The sequence below is a fragment of the Anomaloglossus baeobatrachus genome, chromosome 2 (assembly GCF_048569485.1).
Source record: "Anomaloglossus baeobatrachus isolate aAnoBae1 chromosome 2, aAnoBae1.hap1, whole genome shotgun sequence".
Lineage (NCBI taxonomy): Eukaryota > Metazoa > Chordata > Amphibia > Anura > Aromobatidae > Anomaloglossus > Anomaloglossus baeobatrachus.
Window position 1 is genome coordinate 137,233,870 of NC_134354.1, and position 22,554 is coordinate 137,256,423.

General features: G+C 49.1%; 1 long non-coding RNA gene across 3 annotated transcripts in view; it reads left to right on the forward strand.

Moving 5' to 3' along the window:
- The window catches only part of LOC142291112 (uncharacterized), a 227,418-nt gene that overhangs the window by 194,136 nt on the left and 10,728 nt on the right, over positions 1-22,554 (forward strand). For 2 of the 3 annotated variants that reach the window (XR_012750435.1, XR_012750433.1), the window contains 2 exons: positions 4,412-4,594; positions 14,548-14,681. This is a non-coding gene — a long non-coding RNA (uncharacterized LOC142291112). Of the gene's footprint in view, positions 1-4,411; positions 4,595-14,547; positions 14,682-22,554 lie in introns of those variants that run through there. The other variant, XR_012750434.1, reaches the window with a different exon arrangement.

Consider the following 22,554-nt stretch of genomic DNA (forward strand, 5'->3'; position numbering starts at 1 on the left):
GATCGCATGATAGATCGTATCGTGTGACGCCCACATAAGAGACGACCAAATCAGGACAGTCACTATAATGGTTACTGGAATATTTCCCCTAGTGATGAGCGAAGCTGACAAAATTAAAATTTGTCATTTTGGACAGAATGACGGTGGCATACATTTTTGGAGTGTAACACTGGCATTCATTTTGTCTTCTGTATAGTTTTTTTTAAACATTCAATGGGTTTATGTTTCAATTTAAAATAAATACATATCCTAGATGCACTGACCTTCAAGCTATCTCTGAAGGAACACTCTGACTATGGCTATGAAGCTTCCTGCTGAGAAAGCATTTAGTGTTTAGTTTTCATAGGTAAGGTTTGAGGCACCCCCCCCCCACCCCCATGGCAGTAAGCCCACACTATGCTAATCAAAGACTTGTTATGTAATCTATAAACAAGCTAGTTTGAAATTAATATCCAATAGAAGATTGAAATATAACCGGTCTGTAGTAAGATGCTAATGCAACCAATAAGATGCTTAAGTTTTGTCTCCAATCTCTTTGCTACTCCCAAAAAAGATACTGTATAAATATGTATTAACTTCCCCTAATAAACAGGGAATCTTGCCATATCTAGAACTCTGCTAATGGGTGTGACCTTATTCCCTCTTTCTACCGCATTTGTCTGTGACACAAGTCGGATCCCTATACGACACTGGTCCCAATAGCAGGCCGTGACAGTCAGGGAATTTGATGTGCATCAAATTTATCTTATGCTAATTGAATTTGCCTTATTATGCTTATATTCTGGGTCTCTCCAGACACAAAGCATGATAAACTTAAAGGGAAAAAAAATATATATAATATTCACTGTTTTGCTCCCATGTCCCTCCAGTGTAGCTCCCTCTGGTCCTTCACACAGATACTCCACAACATGTGACGTCCCCTTTTCCATCTGTAGTGTGGGGCCTGTGGCTTCCAACACAGAGTTGGCTTCTGACATCACAACATGCATCTTCCAAGGTGATGCCTAGGTTTCAGGCTACTTTACAATATGTGGCCTACTCCGCGCTAGCAGTTATGGCACAGAGTAAAGGTGGAGGGAAGAGAACATTGTGTGCCATGGAGAAGAGCAGAAGAGCCAGAGGGAGCTGCTCAGGTGACTGGATGAGGCACTATGCCCGCTAGACATTTTTTTCACCACTTTCATGGCCCTCTACAGATCAGCAATATGGTAGCTGCCTGGCCTTCATTTTGTTTTATTTGCAAAAGGAAAATCACAAAAAAATAACATTTGGGAGATTCTGACTTTTTTTTTTGAAAATTAAAAGGTTAATTCCATTTGTTTCAAACGATTAGCTCACCTCTAGGTACATAGGATAAGCACTTGGTGTCATGACTCGCCCTTTGATGTCAGTATGGAGGGTGTTTTCAGAGATATAAATATAGCCGGCTTAGCAATGTGGTTCTGGCTGATCATTCCAGTGCAAAATATTGATGTGCAATTTTGACTTTTTTTCCCCCTTTCACCACATTGAAATTGTACTCATTAGTATATTAACTGCTGTAATTGCTGCATATCCATTTCTAATCTCTATACGTTTGCCAATTCACTCTATATCGAGGAATTTTGGCTTTCAAGAAATAGCAAAGTAGCCAAAACAATGCTGATAAGAAGTTAAAAGATACTAATAACAATAAATACCAGGCAGTCTCAACTATAGAGACTTGTTTTTACAGGAGATAGGCTATCTACTAGAAATACTCATACACTTTCCTTTTATAAAATTTTAGATTTTTTTTTTTTACTAAAACATTTCACCGCCAAAGTTAAGTCTAACACAAATATTTGCGTTTCGTCTACTACCCATTTTTGTCTGTATTTTCTTCCTAGTCTATTGTGTGACTTTGTAATTTAATGATTGGTGTTATGGAAACAAAACACTGTGAGAGTAGGAGGAAACTTGCAGAAATACTTGATGCTTAAAGAAGACACAAGCTGAATGGCTGAAGAAATATAATAGTGCGTTCCGGGTTCCACCACTCTTGTAATGCATAATTTTGCAGCAGAGAACATATAAAACAATAATATTGAGAGTAAAATTCTCTTGTGGTCAATCTCCTACTTTATTGGGGTTTCACATGGATGGAGCCATAGACACCAACTGACATGGGCTTCTTTTAACCGTTCAGAGGTTGTCACATGTCGCTCTGTGATATGGTAGGAATATGGAAATTTCCGGTGCAGATATTGCGCCCGAAATCCACAGCAATTCAACAAGTAAATGGGTTTTTCCAACTGTCAGTCATGTTGAGGAAAATCAAAATCTACATGAAAATGAAAGGTATGTGCCCACAATCCACACATGCTACTTTCCAGACGTAGCGTGTCTTCTCCTGCTTAGACGCAAGTTGTCCACAGTAGAAGGCAGCATCCTTGTCCACAATCAGGGATCTTGGCCCTGCGCATTTTCACTGTGTTCTCACTCCTGAGAATACTGGCGTCTCTTCAAGATTAAATTGGCATTCTGTGGGGTGGAAAGCCTGATGTCCGTTTACCCAGCAGAAAAAAGAAGCACAGTGGGCATTGGTTTCTATAAATCCCATTCACTGTGCTTCTACTGTACAATGCAGGGCTTTCGATATATGGTACTGTGTCCAAAACGCTGCAAACACTGATAGTGGTCGCATACACTAAAGTCACATGAACACGTTTACTATTCGGTGAGTTTTTTACCTCAGGATTCATAATCTAAAACCAGAAGTGGGTAATAAATACAGAAGTGGTGCTCGTGTTTTTGTTATACTTTTCCTCTGATTGTTCCACTCCTGGTTTTGGCTACAAATACTGAGTAAAAAAACTCATCAAATACTCAATGTGTGAACATGGCCTAATAGAAACATTGGTACCACTTCTGCACTTTTTACCCACTCTTGGTTTTAGTTTTTAAATACTGAAGTAAAAAAGTCACCAAATACTCAACATGTGTACTGGGTCTAAGAGAAACCCATTCACCACTTCTGCATTTTTTACTCGCTCCTGGTTTTGGCTTGCAAATACTGAGGTACAAAACTCACTAAATATTCATCTTGTGTACGTGGCCTTATAGAAACACGAGCACCACTTCTGCGTTTTTTACCCACTTCTTTTGGTTTTCAAATACTGAGGTAAAAAAGTCACCAAATACTCATTGTGTGCACGTGGTCTAACACTCCCACCTGTCTCTAAAAAAGGGTCTTCTACTCTCTGCTTGAAAGGAATTGTGATCGTGTGGATTTTCATTGCTGTTTTTACACTATTTAATGCTTAGTAAAGGAGTAGAATGAATTTGGCAGCCAAATCCGCTATCTGAGAAGCAACAAATCGATCTGTTGTGGATTTGTAACCAAATCTGCTGTTGAAATTTTCCTCAAGGTGTGAACACAGCCTAAAGGGTGCTTTATACGCTGCGACATCGCTAACGATATATCGTCGGAGTCACGTCGTTAATGACGTACATCTGGCATCGTTAGCGACATCGCAGCGTGTGACACCTAGGAGCGACGATCAACGATTGCAAAAACGTCAAAAATCGTTGATTTTTGACACGTCGCGCCTTTTCATAATATCGTTAGTGGTGCATGCTGGTGGTTGTTCGTCGTTCCTGCGGCACCACACATCGCTATGTCTGACACCGCAGGAACGACGATCATCTCCTTACCTGCGTCCACCGGCAATGAGGAAGGAAGGAGGTGGGCGGGATATTCCGTCTGCTCATCTCCGCCCCTCCGCTTCTATTGGACGGCTGCCATGGGACGTCGCTGTGACGCCGCACCAACCGCCCCTTTAGAAAGGAGGCGGTTCGCCGGCCACAGCGACGTCGCAGGGAAGGTACGTCCGTGTGACGGGTGTAACCGATGTTGTGCGCCACGGGCAGCGATTTGCCCATGACGCACAACCAACGTGGGCGGGTACGCTTGCTAGCGATATCGATATCGCAGCGTGTAAAGTGCCCTTATCATGTCTACTATTCACAATATCAGCCATTTGTGCCCCTGAGTGCAATGATATGCTCCCTTTATGAAGTATTGGCACAATCCCCATACGGTGTGTATAGTGAAGACGTGCCCCCATTACTGCCACTTACATACCTCACTGTGAAGCTTGGTGCTTCTGTATATATACTCCTGCTATCCCATATAAAGGGACAGCCTTTCCCTAGGTAGAGTCTCATCTCTCCAGGCTCTAGTCTCCCCTTCATGTTCCTCGTTATTTGTAAGAAGTAACAGCACTATGTAATGTTGCCACATGCTTGACAGGCCAAATTCATGATGTCTCCTCTGAGATAGCTAAGACGTCACTGTGGGGTTCACATCCTTTAGAAAATAAACAAATAAATTGTTATTAAAGGACATATCTATGATTCTTAAACAATCTTTTTTTTTTTTCAATTAAAGGGTCTTCTGATAAACTACTCACATAGTGTTCCAGTGTTGGAATCCCCAGTGATCATTTCTAAACTTGCAGCAATGCCCCCACTGGTGAAATGCAGAATTACACAGATCCCATTAAAACCAATATACTGACGGAAATATGGTTGTGTGGTATTGCAGCTCAGACCCCTTTCCATGGGCCCCCATGTAAGTACAGTATATGAGCCCTTTGCAGCCATGTAGTGTATCTGTGAAAGAAGCTGAGCCCCTTTCTTCTTGCGCTCATATGAATCTGCATATGCTACACCAACAGTGTGCCCACCCCTGATCCTCTCACTGCAATAGAGTGGATCTGCAGTACCAGAAACAACCTAAAGGCAGGTGTGGCGCTGTTTGTAGAAAAAAGTATCAAATGATCCCCCTCCAGGAAGAAAATAATCTCACTAGTGCCAACTATTGGAAGCAGCCAATGTGTCAGTTAAAGTATAATCATTAGCAAAGCTTTTTAAAGAGTTAAATATTGACTTCCAGGATAGATATTTGCAAAAGATAGCACTAGCTGTATCTCTTTCCTTCCTGAAGAGAGCTTATTTGCATTTTGACAGCGAGAGAGCGACAAATGAAGCGAGCAGGGAGCAGGAGCCTGCGTCTGACAGCTGAGGTAAGCTTGTAACCAAGATAAACATCGGGTAACCAAGGTGGTTACCCGATATTTACCTTAGTTACCAGCCTCTGCAGCTCTCACGCTGCCTGTGCTGCCGGCTCCGGCTCTCTGCACATGTAGCTGCTGTACACATCGGGTTAATTAACCCGATGTGTACAGCAGCTAGGAGAGCAAGGAGCCAGCGCTCAGTGTGCGCGGCTCCCTGCTCCCTGCACACACAGCTAAGCGGTGTGCGCTGGTAACTAATGTAAACATCGGGTAACCATACCCGATGTTTACCTTAGTTACCAGTCTCCGCAGCTTCCAGACGGCAGCTCCGTGCAAGCGCAGCGTCGCTTGCACGTCGCTGCTGGCTGGGGGCTGTTCACTGGTCGCTGGTGAGATCTGCCTGTTTGACAGCTCACCAGCGACCATGTAGCGATGCAGCAGCGATCCTGACCAGGTCAGATCGCTGGTCGGATTGCTGCTGCATCGCTAAGTGTGAAGGTACCCTAAGACTCTAAACTCAGCTGATCTCTTTAAAGGGTATCTGTCACCAGGATTTGCCACCTGATCTGATCAAAGCATGATGCAGGGGCATAGAACCTTATTCAAGCTGTGTCACTTACTGGGCTGCTTGGTGTAATTTTAATAAAACCACAGTTTTTTTCATCAGGAGATTATCACTAGATGACTAGTAAACTTGTTTAGTCTAACCCCATTCCCACCAGTCATTGGCAGCTTTCTGCCTATGCACAGTGTACACAGAAAGATGCCAATCAGTGGTGTGGGCGTGGTTATGCAAAGCACAGCAGTCAGATGATTAGTAGATCTACAACAGATAATAAAGTGATTTTATCAAAACTGCTGAAAGCAGCCCAGCAAGAGAACTAAAAAGACTGATGGCACATCCTAACCCACAAGTGTGAACAGGTGCGTACGGAATATGAGATATATTATAATAAATAGACAGTTGCACTCTGAAATGGTAATATCAGATGCTTAGCATATAAAAAAGGTCAGTTTGTAAGAGGGTTAAGGGTTAGGCCCACCCCTGCATCTGTACCCAGCACACTACTGTCCTGTGTAATAGCTGTAAAATGTCATTGTAACTGTAAATGCCTTACTTGTGTGATTTCGCCACTAGGTGGCAGTGTTGCTTTAGATATGTTCTGTTACCTGGGTAGGCAGGAAGAGAGAAATGGGAGGAGAGTAGGCTAGATATAAGGAAGTGTTAGAGAAGAGGAACCAGGGAGATGTAGATGTGAGATGTCCCAAGTGACAGTTCCTGACCCTATGTGTCACCCCCACGGCTGCGGCACATGGGATCCTGGGCAGATAGCAGAACCGTGTCCCCCACAGAGAGGAGTTTAGTCTGACAGTCGAGGGTCTAGCGTTGGTGCCTGCTGGTGGTAATGAGAGGAAGACCTCACTCACAGGAAAGATCAGTGCGCCCCCTGGTTGTCCTGTGATGAAGGCGAGACCCCTGCACGGATGTGGATCCCTGTGCAATATGAAGTGGAGTGAGGGAAAGGACGGTCTTTAGACTCTGCCCAGGTGCCAGAGGACTGATTACTGCAACTGTGTCATGTGAATAGGAGAAGAAACCCCTGTGAGACGGATACCGGTACTGGCAAGATGCGGACCGAAGCTGTAACAAGTTCTCACAAATAAAGTCGGAAGTGTTTAAGAAAGAACTGAGCCTGAACTTTATCGTATGATGAAAATAAGTGAAAGTGTGACGTCTGAGACTGTTATGGAGTCCTCCTGTGTGTAGTGCGGTGACGGGGAGGTGAGGGGTTAATGACAGGTTGTGCCTTGACCTGTTGTTCCCCTGCTACCACGACTACTACACACCTCCTGCTCCGTGCCAACCACCACAAGTTTTATGTGAACCCAGCAACCAACATCAAGGCGTATCTCTTAATGTTGGGTCCTGATCTACTCTAATGTCTGTCTTGGGGTTAAAAAACCTCCAATTTATGGGTGGATAGGAACCTGCTAATAAAGAAATTAAATCACCTAATGCTGATGAGAAGGAGTGCTCAATAAGAAGGCATGATCCCAGAATCTAAGTAAAAAGACTGATGACACTTGATAACACACAAGTGTAAATAGGGTCATACTGAACATGAGATATAACAAATAAAGTGATAGCTGCATTCTTAAGTAGATAGGGACCCAACATTAAGCGATACGCCTTGATGTTGGCTGTTGGGGTCATATAAAACTGGCCTTTTTTATATGCTAAGTATTACAATTTTTAAATATATTTTCTTAGCAGTAATGCATGTCCATATTCCAATATTTATTGTTAAGATGTCTTAGCATTTCAGAGTGCAACTGTCTATTTGTTAAATTATATCTTATGTTCAGTATACACCTGTTCACACTTGTGTGTTAGGAAGTGCTATCAGTCTTTTTACTTAGATTCTGAAGTCATGCCTTCTGATTGAGCACTCCTTCTCATCAGCATTAGGTGATTTTAATTATTTATTAGCAGGTTCCTAGCTGCCCATAAATTGGAGGTTTTTGAACCCCAAGACAGACATTAGAGTAGATCAGGACCCAACATTAAGAGATACGCCTTTTATAACCCAATGAGCGGCATTACAGGAAAAAGGGACCAAACATTAAGAAATACCCGCTGACATTGGCTGTTGGGCTCACCTCATTTTTTTTGTAGCATTAATGCATGTTCATATTCCTATATTCATTGTTAACATATCTTAGCATTTCAGAGTGCAACTGTCACTTTATTTGTTATAATATAGCCCAGTAATAGATACATTGCTGGAATCAGGGTCTCTTCTCTTCAACCATGTTGCTCTCAGATAGGGTAGGAAAATCCTGGTGACAGACTCCCTTTAAGGTGAGTCAGCCTTCCTGAAAGGCTAAAGGCCCCATTACACGCTACGATTTATCTGACGATATGTCGTCGGGGTCACGGTTTTCGTGACGCGCTTCTGTCGTCGTTAGCGATGTCGTTGCATGTGACACCTACGAGTGACTCCGAACGATCTTTAAAATAACGAAAATTGTTGATCGTTGACACGACGTTCAGTTTCAACATATTGTTCGTCGTTTCGAACGCAGCAGACATATTGCTACGTTTGACACCCTGCCAACGACGAACAACATCGTTACTGCGTCCTTCATCAGCGACGCGGGCATGTCATTATGAGCAATGCTCCACGCCTCCTCCGCTCTGATTGGTGGTACCAACTGTGTTCTGATTTGGCAGGCATGGTTGATAAGGCGGACACAAATCGTAGGAGATTCTGACAGTATGGAAGTTGGGGCGTGTAGAGGGTGAGGCAATCACAAGCCAGGGTGTATGCTATGGACAATTATAAGCCTCTGTCGCTGCCGGAATCATTGGGAGGAATGCTGTGTGACGGTGTCCACAGGACCGCCTTGGTCAAACAATATATCGCTGAAAGATGTTGCGTCGTTTGTGAGATGGGTACGTGTGACCGCTACAAAACGACCTATGAGTGAATTCGGCAAATCGTAGCAATGATCTGGGCGTGTCACATCGTTAACGAGATCGCTAGCGATATCAGACTGCCGAGACCCCACCACCGTATCGAGTGTCCCATGCCCGAACAAAACACACCAATGTAGTAAACCAAAAATGAACTTTATTGGAGAGATAACCAAATATGTACAGACTCTCATCTTTTGTTGGGTTGGGGTCGGTCACAGCTTTTGAGATAACAGGTATAATTAACCAACCAAATATACCATGTCAACGAGGCGTAATGCCAGGCCGGACTCCCGGCGCAATCAGCCTTCGCTTAACATCCACCATTTTCGACCACTGACCGCTGTGACTTAAACAATATAACATACCACAAAAAAGGGGAGGGGGGGTGGGCCAGCAGCGCAAGTGTGTCCGGGTATCCAGCAGCACAGCAGCGTCCGGGTCTCAGGCTGAGGAGAGACAGAAGCCAGGAAGTAGGGGGATTATATAGGGAGAAAACAGTAGGAGGGGAAAAACAGTGGGATTGGACAAACGCAAGGGGGACGGATTCGGGCATGGGAGATGGATTTAACCCTTTATATACGGGGCTCAGCAGTCAGGGTGCATTCAGTGTAGCTCCACTGACATGCCCCACAGACTGCCGAGACCCCACCACCGTATCGAGTGTCCCATGCCCGAACAAAACACACCAATGTAGTAAACCAAAAATGAACTTTATTGGAGAGATAACCAAATATGTACAGACTCTCATGTTTTGTTGGGTTGGGGTCGGTCACAGCTTTTGAGATAACAGGTATAATTAACCAACCAAATATACCATGTCAACGAGGCGTAATGCCAGGCCGGACTCCCGGCGCAATCAGCCTTCGCTTAACATCCACCATTTTCGACCACTGACCGCCACGGAGGAGCAAAAGTCGCTAGACTGCGCTCCGACCCCCACCCATGATTGATAGCACAACCCCGTCCTGAGGGCCCAATAAAATTGCATACTGGAGGCCTCGTCCGTTGCACCGCTCCCTGACCAATTCAAAATATAAGAATGGCCCAACCGCCGCACTACCAAACGGGCAAAGTATCAGCAATAGAATTACAAACCGAGAACATGACGGGTGCGAAAACAGATGCGAAAACAGATGTTAGGGTCAAGCATCTAAGCGGTAATGCTTGAAATGACTGAATTACCAGGGGTGAATACATAAATGTTATGGCAATAACTACGCACATGTGGGCAAGGGTGTACATGAGGCGGCAAAACTGGGCGGCAAGAGAAAATCATCCAAAAAAGGGGTTGAAAACAACTAAGAAATTGATGGCAGACAGGTGAACTTGTAAAATATGAAAAACGACTTGGTGTCAGGAAAAGAAAACAGGATCCCGCCAATTGCAATTCAACGTACCGCATTTGAATGAATACGGTGAAAATTCCGAAACCACTTATGGATTGGAGCAAACGAAGGTTCCCTAGGAAAGGATAAAGGATGAAAATTAAAACAAAAGTGAAGCCAAATTACCGCTGAGCAGCTGCTCCTTTATTGGGTATCGGTCAAGCCATGTCGCCATCATAAGGCTCACTGGCATCGTTATTTGGCCTGTGAAGTGGCGTTGCTGGCAGTTTTGCAGGTGGCTGGGGGCACTGGGCTGATGCGTGCGGTCCACCACAAGCAGAGCACTCGTCCTTAAATTTACAAAGGCCAAAGAAGCGGCAGTATCCTTCATTAAATAACCGACACGTGGCAGGTCTACGACCGGCCACTGGACCGAAGCCGGAAGAGTTGCTATGAGGCACAGAATGAAAGGGGTTATAATCTGTCTGGGCCAACATTAAACGCAGCCAGGTGTCCGTGGCTTTAACTCCCCAGCCCAACTGGGGTTGAAGGGCTAAACGACGACGAAAATCCTCATCGTAGCGCCACCAGGCTGATCCCCCATGAGCTTTATAAGAATTATATATGGTGTCAAGATATATAAACATCTCGGAACAGCGCTCAGGGTGCTTTTGTCCCATGACACAACCCATGACAAAAAATGCCTGAAGCCAATTGTTAATAGACTTCGCCACTTTTTGCGTCCCAACAAAAGGATGATCAGATGGACGCCGCTCCTTATCAATTGTATGCTGATCGGTCGAAACTAAAGACCATATATCAACATAATCGTTCGCCCAAATTTTCCGGACGGTCTCGTCAGTCAAGTGGGATCCCAAAGGAGAAACACCACAAAAGAAAGCGTGCCTATGAATATCGGAGCGAGGCGGAGAGTTAGATTGTATAAAAGGTTGACCAGGAGATGAAGGGCCAACGAAAATATTCCCCCCCCGCCGCAGGCTTCAAATTATCTAAAAATGTTTTAATAGCCGCTGCCATACCCGCACTATCCCCCCCGGCCCCCGAGTATCGATACTCACCAGCATCCGGGAGGGGAGCGTCAGAAGGCTCCTGTACAGGATCAACAAATGCCACAGGCTGCCGACGTGCTGAGGGAAAAACAATCTCCCCCTGAGAAGGTTGGTAACGACGGCGGTGATGCCCATGGGGCACGACTGAGGAATCCGGTGTAGTGGAAGTAGAACGCCACCCCGATGAACGAGAATGGCGGCTCCTCCAAGCGGATTGGGAACGACGGGCGGAATGGCAGCTACGTCTGCCACGTGATCCAACAGAGCGTCCGTGCCGGCGAGGGGTGCGAGGGGGTGACGGCGAGGAAAGCGAGGAGGAGCGGATACCGCGCCCACGGTGGCTACGACCGAGGGCCGGCGTTCCAGCAACCACCTGCGTTGGACCAGCAAGATATGGTGGTTGACAGACTGGGGCAAGTGCACCCGGGGCAGATAGGGCTTGTGGGGTGGGGGCAGGCACTGCAGGGTGCACACCTGCAGCCTCCTGCTGTAATGGCGGCAAGGCCAGCAGTGGGGGTTGTGAAAGGGGGGGAGAAGGGCTTATTAACGCCCTAGCAGCCAGGGGTGCGTCATGTTGAGGAGACTGGGGTGGCGCGTGGGGGTGCACCACGTGTGCAGACCCCTCTATAGACGAGGGGCCGCAGACATGGCGACCCTGCATTATGAGTGGTGATGGAGGATGTAGGAATGGTGTTTCGGGTAGGCAGGGGTTAACTGCTACCGGCCGTGGCTCTACACTGACAGGAGAACAGTGCCTGCGTGCATCAGCCACGGCCGGAAGCTGAGAGGAGGTGAGGAGCTGGGAGGGGGTGAGGAGGGGGGGATCCACATGCATTGGTGTTACAGTGGGGTTAACAGCTCCCGACTGCAGATCCACGCAGCCAGGATGGTAATCCCGCCGGTGCACAGACGCTGCAGTCGGGAGATGGGTGGAAGTGGGCTGTACTGGTCGCGAGGCGCGTGCACGAGAAGCGCGCACGCCCCGCGATACCATGGCTCCCGACCGCGGAGACACACGGCCAGGGGGGAAGTCCCGGCTCACAGCCGCCGCGGCCGGGAGCCGGGCTGAAGTGTCAGGCACTAGGCGCGAGGCGCGCGCACGAGAAGTGCGCACGTCTCGCGATGCCATAACTCCCGACCGCGGATACACGCGGCCAGGGGGGAAGTCCCGGCTCACAGCCGCCGCGGCCGGGAGCCGGGCTGAAATGTCAGGTAGTAGGCGCGAGGCGCGCGCACAAGAAGTGCGCACGCCCGACAACTTCCCAGCTACCGACCGCAGGTCCACGCTACCAGAGGGACAGTACTGGCGTGTAGCCCCTGCGGTCGGGAACCGAGGTGGGTTTTGGGGGGCTAGTCGCGAGGCGCGCGCACGAGGAGTGCGCACGCCCCGCGACATTATTGGTGAAGGACTCAGGCGCTCCGGCGGACGGGTACGCCGAGCGGACCGCCTACCGCCGGGAATCGCCGCCTGAGCATCAGGAGGGACGGGACCTGGCACATCTAAGAAAGTGGTAAGCCAGGCGTCACCATCCCTCCTGATTCTGTCCCTTATGGCAGCAGCCAAATTGTCGGCCATCTCTCACCAGCAGCGCAAGTGTGTCCGGGTATCCAGCAGAACAGCAGGGTCCGGGTCTCAGGCTGAGGAGAGACAGAAGCCAGGAAGTAGGGGGATTATATAGGGAGAAAACAGTAGGAGGGGAAAAACAGTGGGATTGGACAAACGCAAGGGGGACGGATTCGGGCATGGGAGATGGATTTAACCCTTTATATACGGGGCTCAGCAGTCAGGGTGCATTCAGTGTAGCTCCACTGACATGCCCCACAGTGTGTGTAAAGCGGCCTTTAAAGAAAGTAATGATTTTTTTTATAATCGTCCTAATTCTGCACAACTCATTTGTTCCTTGGTGATGTGCTCGTTGACTATGTGCTTTGCTTGTCTTCACAGTATTATATATTATTGCCTTTATGATAAATTGAAATCTAATAATGTATTTAGCTTTCATGATGCTAATGAAAGCTGTGAAAGATAGCCCTGACCCCACTGACAACATGTAGGATGTGCTGTATTTACTTAGCCTGCTGCTGGAGAGCAACAATGTGAAGTCCCTCTGGAGATTGTGGATTTTTGCCCAACTAAAATAAACAGAGTGGAAAACATAAAGTCTAGCTCGACCTCTCCTTGGTAATGAGTGTGTGACATCACAGCGTGCCAGGAAGACAATAAGGGTGGAGGGATCACATCCTTGTTAAAGTCCCAGGGTGACCAATTACCTGATAGCTCCATAGTTGTGAGCTGCTTTGGGCTTTGAGCTGCTATGAAGAATTCTCCCAGCAAGGGACGAGCAGAGTTAGTATGTTGGCCGAAAAAAGACAGCGAAAGCAATGACACCATGACTCATTAGGCCGGCAGTCTAGAAGAAGCTACATTATCTCAGTGACATATAATTGTTAAGTAAAACACAAGTCAGCTGTTGTACAGATCCTTATGATTAAGACATTGTAGGAACGAGTGCCCTTGAGCAAGTGCTAATGAATGGAAATTTTACAAGCATGACATCATTTTATATTTACTTATCATATAATATGTTCAGGGTTATGTTCATTTTTGGAGGCAAAAGGAAGGAAAATAAATTCAATAACTTAACATGCTAAAAAATATTAATGTTAAAATATTCACACTTCACTAATGATCATATGACCGTTTGTGCTAATACAACAGAAAGCCATGAATTCAGTTGACGCCTCGGGCAGTGACATGTCCCTTTTCGAATAAAGTAAACTGATGAAAAAAAAAACCTTAAAACTGGCTACTATTGTTGATTTATGTCCAGGAAAGCCAAGTGTTACTTCCAATAATGATCATTAGTTTACCAAATTTGTGTCTCACATAATCCATTCAGCTCTCCTTCTTTAGTTGGTTTTATGGAGCCAAAATGAATTTTGTAAGGGCAGTACAAATACTAAACCCTTCGCTATTACAGGGCCTAGGTTTGTTAAACTTCCCAGACCCCGTTGTTTGTGCGTCACGGGCAAATCGCTGCCCGTGTTGAACAATATCGGTAGTGTGCGTCACACGAACTTACCTGTGGCCGGCGAACAACCTCTTTTCTAAGGGGGCGGTTCGTGCAGCGTCACAGTGACATCACACAGCAGGCCACCAATAGAAGCGGACGGGCGGAGAGCAGCCGCATAAACGTCACTCCCATCTCGTTGCCGGAGGACGCAGGAACGCTGTTGTTCGTCGTCCCTGGGGTGTCACATGTAGCGATGTGTGCTACCTCAGGAACGACGAACAACCTGCGTCCAGAACGAGCAACGATATTTTGAAAATGAACGACATGTCAACAATCAACTATTTGGTGAGTATTTGGGATCGTTAGCAGTCGCTCGTAGGTGTCACACGCAACAACGTCACTAACGAGGCTGGATGTGCGTCACAAATTCCGTGACCCCAACGACATCTCATTAGCAATGTCGTTACGTGTAAAGTGGCCTTTAGAAGAAAGAATCCAATTCGAAATATAGTTTTTTATAGATTTTGTGTTACAAATTTTTAATGTTATTCAAATACTAGAAACTTGTAAATATTGTTTTCCTATGTATAATGACATGCATTTTTTTCTTTCTTGCAGGTAAAATACTCGTCGATAATATATAATAATATGGCTTTCTTAATCAGAAATTTACAGCATTTGGAGGTGAGAAGAAAATGAGATTAAAGGAAAACTATTGGAAGGATCAACCTTTCTAAGCTGATTATATGTATGCAGGTCATGAATAAAATGATACTTTGATATCTGCACTACAATGTCTTATTCCACAGACATCGATATTTTTCTTAAAGGCAATCTGCGACCAGGTTTTCGATACCTCTTATGAAAGCAGCAAATGTAAGAAAAGAGACCCTGATTCCAAACATGTATCACATAGTTTACTGGGTGCAGCAGTTGTGACACAAGCAGAGTACTTACAGTTGAAACCACAAGTTTACATACACTAAAAAGACACATGCATGTTATTCTCAGTATCTGACATGAAATCAGAATAAACCTTTCCCATTTTAGGTCAATTAGAAACCAATATTATTTATATTTGCCAAATGCAAGAAAAATGAGAGACAATGTTGTAAGGCATTTTTATTACTTTTTGCAAAGTCAAAAGTTTACATACACTAATATACTACATACACTATGCCTTTAAACAATATGCGACAGTCCATATGATGATGTCATGTCTTTGGAAGTTTCTGATAGGTTTATTGGCAACATCTGAGTTAATTAGAGGCAACTGTGGATGTATTTTAATGCACACCTGAAACACACTGCTTCTTTGTGTAGCTGAAGCAGAGAGCCCTATCCCAGCCGAGGTTCACCGACTCCCCAGCTATTGCAATTGTGTGTGTCCATGTTGTGCACCCGATGGGATGTGCGAGACTTACAACAATGTCCAAGGTGCTCTTCATCTCGGATTCCGATAATCGTCTGATGTGCATGGTGACACAATTACACAAAAGTCCTTTTTATGAACAATTCGGGAAACAACTTTATTGTGGTACACCAGATCTTTCTTACTTTGGACAGACAGGTCCTTTCGTGCTGTGCCACTCTCCTGGGGGTATCTGACTTTCTACCCTTGCTCTGGGTTTCTGCTTCAGTGCTTGTTCCTAATAATGCCTTCCTCCCCGTATTCTTCTCCTGGCAGCTACCATGCCTCACTCGGAGCCTCAGACGAAGTAGTAGAAGTAGTAGCCCCTGGCCGGTTCAAGGCACCATTAAGAGTCTCCATACTCCGATGTCCCACCAGCCTCCGTAGTTCATCTAGCCGCTCGCAGAAAGAGGTCTTGGCACTTGGGAGGATACCTCCCATCCTCTCAGTAGGACATCTGCAGCTTCACTCACTCACTTATTCCTGTCTCTTCTTGCTAAACTCCTTGCTCCACCCACCTTATCTTAGTCTCCCTGGCAACCACTGAACTGTCTGCACCTGGCCTACACTAACCTAAGCAGCTGGCTAATACTCCCATCATCCACTTCCTGCTCTGCTTGTTTCCCTAGATGCCTACAATAAGCAGCCTATCTACAATCCTTACCTAATAATTACTAACTGCAGTTCTATCATATTAGTACTATATCCATCCTTAACCCTTAACCTACAGTACTCCTCACACCTCACACTAAACCTAAACAACCAAGGTGACCACTAAAGGTATGTATATGTGACGCCCCAGGACTAGTCAGGTCGTCACAGGGTAGTGCACGCGCTTTATCTCCCAGTGCAGGACTCAACCTCCCATGGTTCTGGGTTCCCAACTTGCAGTACTGCCTCCATCAGCATGCACATTTCCTAATCACACCTCGCACCACACTCTGTCAGGCACACCAGTTGGCTGCTAAGCTGGAATAAGACTGCCCACCTAGGGGTCAGGCAGGGAGACGGGAGGTGACAAGTGAGTTGAGTGGTAGCCCTCAAGGAATGAGGAGCTCGAGGAAGCTGGGAGTTGGAGCTCCCAGGGGAGAAGTGGATTAGGTTGCAGACGGAGGTCTGGACCCGGAGGAGTCGGAGACTGTCAAGGCCAGGTGGACGGGCAGACCCAGGAGGTGGATCCACTGGGCCGAACTCCTAGATGGTGGTAAGGGGTCCGGTAGCTGGAGCACCATAGGCAGCAGAACAGTCCGTGCACACGAATATAACGGAGATGTCCCTGGGACCACGGAGTCACTGGTGGTAGTCCGGGTGACGCAGCTCAGGTTCGGAAGCCGAGAAGATGTCAGGCGGGGTCCGGAACCTTTGGAGCGAGATGACGGGTCACCGCAGGGATCCGAGATGGTACGGACTGTTAGGATGGCAGATGGACAGCGTTCGGGGTTCGGGATTCGGTCAGGACCGGATGTCGAGGCAGGCACGGCTCTACAAGAGAGATAGGTGAGTATATACACAGAGACACCTGGAGACCTGACTCCTAGCTTAAGAAACACGAAGATCAGGCCCTGCCCCCTTGGACATTAAACCCCTTTATACCCTGTACCTGTTTTGCATCATTTCCTGTTAATGGACGCTGGCCCTTTAAGAAAGGGTCAATGACCGCCCGCGCGCCCTAATGCGCATGCGCGCGGCCCGAGTGCCAGAAGCCAGAGCAGGAAGCTGCGAGGAGGAAGCAGCAGGGCCAGGCTGGGGCTGTGAAGCCGACGAACGCCGGGTGCGGGGACCAGGACGCTGGGGACGCGCCGGCAAAGGGTGCTGGAGAGCGGGGAGCGGCGGTGACCGGACCAAGGAACCGGGAAGCGAGGCGGGGGAGCCGGGGAGCGTGACAGGTGAGCCGGAGGGCAGCACAGGGGACCCGGGGAGCGTGACAGTACCCCCCCCCCACGCCCCCCTCCCCGCAACCGGGACAGGAAGGCACGGATCAGCGGAGTACCCACATTCTCCCGGGGCTCCCAGGACCTATCCTCAGGACCATACCCTGCCCAGTCCACCAGGAAGAACTGTCGACCCCGTACGGTCTTCATGGCCACGATATCCCTTACCGCATAGATGTCGTCATCGGCAATAGGTGGAGGAGCCGAACAGGAAGCAGCGGAGAAGGGACCCAGGACAACCGGCTTGAGCAGGGAGATGTGGAATGAGTTGGGTATCCTCATCGTGGCCGGGAGCTGTAGCTTGTAGGAGACCTCATTGATCTTGTTGAGGACTTTAAACGGCCCCATGTAGCGAGGACCCAGCTTGTAGGATGGTATCTTCAATCGGACGTACTTGGATGCAAGCCAGACTAGATCTCCAGGAGAGAAACACGGAGGATCCAGACGTCTCTTGTCTGCGTGTCTTTTCATCCGCAGGGAAGCACGCCCAAGGGACGCCTTGACAGAGTCCCAAATGGTTACAAAGTCACGGGCTACAGTATCAGCAGCAGGGACATCCGAAGAAGGGGATACAGGCAATGGGACGGAGGGCTGAAGTCCGTAAACGACATGGAAGGGAGAGCTGGAGGACGACTCACTGATGTGGTGGTTATGGGAGAATTCAGCCCAAGGAAGAAGCGTGGACCAGTCGTCGTGATGGGCGTTGACATAGTGACGTAAGAAAGAGGTCAAGATTTGATTGACCCTCTCCACTTGGCCATTAGACTGAGGATGGTATGCAGATGAAAAGTCTAGAGTCACTCCCAGATGTTTGCAGAGAGCCCTCCAGAAGCGGGAGGTGAACTGAGTTCCTCTATTGGATACGATGTGTGATGGAAAGCCATGCAAGCGGAAGATGTGATGTATATAAGCGTCCGCGAGTTCCTGAGCAGAGGGCAATCCAGCCATAGGGACGAAATGAGCCATTTTAGAGAACCGATCCACCACGACCCATATGACTGTGTGTCCGGAGGACAATGGCAAGTCCGTAATAAAGTCCATCGCTATGTGTTGCCACGGAACTGAGGGTATCGGCAGAGGCAGAAGACGGCCATATGGCAGGTGTTTGGGCGTCTTGTTCCTGGCACAAGAGGAGCAGGCAGAGACGAAAGCAGCGACGTCCGTGCGAAGGGATGGCCACCAGTAATGACGTACAATCGCACCCCATGTTCTCTTCTGACCAGCATGACCGGCTGTTTTCGAGGCATGACCCCAGTGTAACACTTTTTGCCTGTCTGTCTCAGAGACATAGGTATTCCCGGGCGGTATCTGGGCCAGGGTGACAGGGGCCACCGGAATGATTTTGCTAGGACAAATGATGGGTTGGGTAGTCTCCTCCTCCTGCTCCATGGGCATGAAAGACCTGGACAAGGCATCAGCGCGTACATTCTTGTCCGCGGGTCGGAAATGGAGCTGGAAGTCAAACCTGGCAAAGAATAAGGACCACCTGGCTTGCCGTGGGTTCAGTCGCTGAGCGGACCGTAGGTATTCCAGGTTCTTGTGGTCCGTGTAAATAATCACGGGGTACACTGCTCCTTCCAGAAGGTAGCGCCATTCCTCCAGAGCCAGTTTGACTGCCAAGAGCTCTCGGTCACCGATGGTGTAGTTGCGTTCAGGCGCTGAGAAGCTCTTGGAGAAGAAACCGCAAGTCACCATCTTCCCGGAGGAGGACTTCTGCATGAGCACTGCTCCGGCTCCTGAGGAGGAGGCATCCACCTCCAAGGTGAACTGGCGGTTTAACTCCGGACGGTGGAGTACAGGAGAGGAGGCAAATGCCCGCTTCAGAGAGCCAAACGCGGCGTCGGCCGCAGGTGACCAGTCCTTTGGATTAGCCTCCTTCTTGGTCAAGGCGGAGAGAGGAGCAGTCAGAGCAGAGAAGTGAGGGATAAACTGGCGGTAGTAGTTTGCGAATCCCAGGAAGCGTTGGATTGCCTTCAGTCCAGAAGGAGGAGGCCAGTTGAGAATGGAGGAGACCTTCTTTGGATCCATCTGCAGTCCTGTATCAGAGATGATGTACCCCAGGAAGGGGAGAGAAGACTGCTCAAAGACACACTTCTCATACTTGGCGTACAGACGATTCTCTCTCAGTCTTTGCAGAACCAGCTGTACGTTCTCTCTGTGGGTCTGGAGGTCCGGAGAGAAGACAAGGATGTCATCCAGATAAACTACCACACAGACGTAGAGAAGGTCCCGGAAAACGTCGTTCACCAGTTCTTGAAAGACGGCTGGGGCGTTACACAGGCCGAAGGGCATTACGCAGTATTCATAGTGCCCATCGCGCGTATTGAACCCGGTCTTCCATTCGTCCCCAGAGCGGATGCGTACCAGGTTGTAGGCACCCCGAAGATCCAGCTTGGTGAACACACGAGCTCCTCTAAGCCGGTCAAACAATTCGGGGATGAGCGGCAGAGGGTACTTGTTTTTTATGGTGATTTGATTCAAACCCCGGTAGTCTATGCATGGGCGTAAGTCGCCCTCTTTCTTCTTGACGAAGAAAAAACCTGGTCCAGCAGGAGAGGAGGATCTCCGAATGAATCCCCTTGCCAGGCTCTCTGTGATGTAAGTAGACATGGCCCTTGTTTCGGCTGAGGACAAGGGATATATCCGTCCTCGAGGTGGTGTTGTTCCAGGGAGCAGGTCGATGGCACAATCGTAAGGACGATGTGGCGGAAGTACCTCGGATTCCTTTTTATCAAAGACGTCTGCAAAGGACCAATAGGCCGAGGGCAGCCCCGGTAGGTTCTCTGGAACCGGAGGTCGTCGGATGGGTTGTATGGTCTTCAGGCACTTCTCATGGCATGAAGAGCCCCATCGGGTGATTTCGCCAGTACCCCAGCTGACTAATGGTTCGTGAGTCCGCAACCAGGGAAGTCCCAGCAGGATTTGATGGGACATGTGTGGGAGGACGTAGAAAGTGATGTTCTCGGTGTGCAGGGCACCGATACGCAGTTACACCGGCTTGGTGATCCAGGAGATGGTGTCAGAGAGGGGTCTCCCATCCACGGAGGCAATCACGAGGGGCTTGTCGAGTGGAGTAACAGGCACCTGGTACTTGTCCACCGTGGCCTGCTGGATGAAATTGCCTGCTGCCCCAGAATCGAGGTATGCCTCAGCCGTGAACCGCGTCTCTCCCGTTGTCACTTGCACAGTCCACGTAACCGGGTCTGAGAGAGTCCCAGCACCTAGGGTGGCCTCTCCTACCAACCCTAGGCTTTGGAGTTTCCCGGCCTCTCTGGACAGGAACGTAGCAGGTGTGTGCCCTCTCCGCAGTAAAAGCAGAGGCCCTTGGCGAGCCGCTCATCTCGACGTTGTTCAGACTGCCGCACTCTGTCAATCTGCATGGGCTCGTGGACGGGGACCCCAGCTGTCGATGACTGAAGTACGGCGGGCTTCTGCGGAGGAGAGGACTGCCGTACCGGACGTCTCTCACGGGACACTTCCTTGGATCGCTCCTGAAAGCGAATGTCCACTCGAGTCGCTAGGGCGATCAGGGCATCCAGGGTGGTCGGTACGTCACGACCCGCCAGCTCATCTTTAATTCGCCCCGAGAGTCCTTCCCAGAAGGCGGCGGTTAGGGCCTCGTTGTTCCACCCGAGTTCCGAAGCCAAGGTGCGAAACCGGATTGCGTATTGTCCCACCGTCAGAGTCCCCTGACGTAACCGGAGAAGAGACGAAGCAGACGCGGAGGCGCGTCCGGGCTCATCAAAGGTGCCACGGAATGCCTGCAGGAAGTCCTGGATGTTCGTGGTCACAGGATCCCCCTTCTCCCACAAGGGGTTCATCCACGCCAGTGCCTCACCCTCTAGATGGGACATGATGAAGGCGACCTTGGCTTGGTCAGAGGCAAATAAATGCGGCAGCTGCGTGAAATGGAGGGAGCATTGGTTTAAGAATCCCCTGCAGGTCTTGGGGTCTCCGGCGTACCAGGGTGGTGAGGCCAAACGAAGTCTGGAAGTATCTGAAGACGTCGCCACGGGAGCTGGAGCCGTGGCTTGACTAGTGGAAGCCCGGGATGCTGAAGTCGTAACTGCCGCTTGTAGCGTGTTCAGGCGGGCGTCCACAGAAGACATAAATTGCAGCATGCGGGTCTGAGTCTCACGCTGGCGTTGGAGTTCCTCCTGTACGGCTGCTAGTGCTGCAGCGGGATCCATGGCCTGATCTTACTGTCAAGGCCAGGTGGACAGGCAGACCCAGGAGGTGGATCCACTGGGCCGAACTCCTAGATGGTGATAAGGGGTCCGGTAGCTGGAGCACTATAGGCAGCAGAACAGTCCGTGCACACGAATATAACGGAGATGTCCCTGGGACCACGGAGTCACTGGTGGTAGTCCGGGTGACGCAGCTCAGGTTCGGAAGCCGAGAAGATGTCAGGCAGGGTCCGGAACCTTTGGAGTGAGATGACGGGTCACCGCAGGGATCCGAGATGGTACGGACTGTTAGGATGGCAGATGGACAGCGTTCGGGGTTCGGGATTCGGTCAGGACCGGATGTCGAGGCAGGCACGGCTCTACAAGAGAGATAGGTGAGTATATACACAGAGACACCAGGAGACCTGACTCCTAGCTTAAGAAACAAGAAGATCAGGCCCTGCCCCCTTGGACATTAAACCCCTTTATACCCTGTACCTGTTTTGCATCATTTCCTGTTAATGGACGCTGGCCCTTTAAGAAGGGGTCAATGACCGCGCGCGCGCCCTAATGCGCATGCGCGCGGCCCGAGTGCCAGAAGCCAGAGCAGGAAGCTGCGAGGAGGAAGCAGCAGGGCCAGGCTGGGGCTGTGAAGCCGACGAACGCCGGGTGCGGGGACCAGGACGCTGGCAAAGGGTGCTGGAGAGCGGGGAGCGGCGGTGACCGGACCAAGGAACCGGGAAGCGAGGCGGGGGAGCCGGGGAGCGTGACAGGTGAGCCGGAGGGCAGCACAGGGGACCCGGGGAGCGTGACAGAGACCTGGTTGTGGGATATTGGGACTGGGTGCTTGGCTGAGGGGTGCATGGCTGAGTCTAGGAGGACGGTCGGCAGCTGCAGTACAATAGCCAGGCTGGGGTCTAAGGCACATCAGGGTATTGGACCCTAGGTCGGGGAGAGGCTTCAAGCAACCCGACAACCTGCGGAAGATAGGGCCTTTGTGGACTGTCCCCACGAAGCTCAGAGATCGAGGGCACTAGTGCAACGAGGAGGATAGGGCTTTCCAAGCAAAGCAGCCCACTGAAATCGCAAGCGTGAGCCCCTGAGAGCAAGCTCCTAT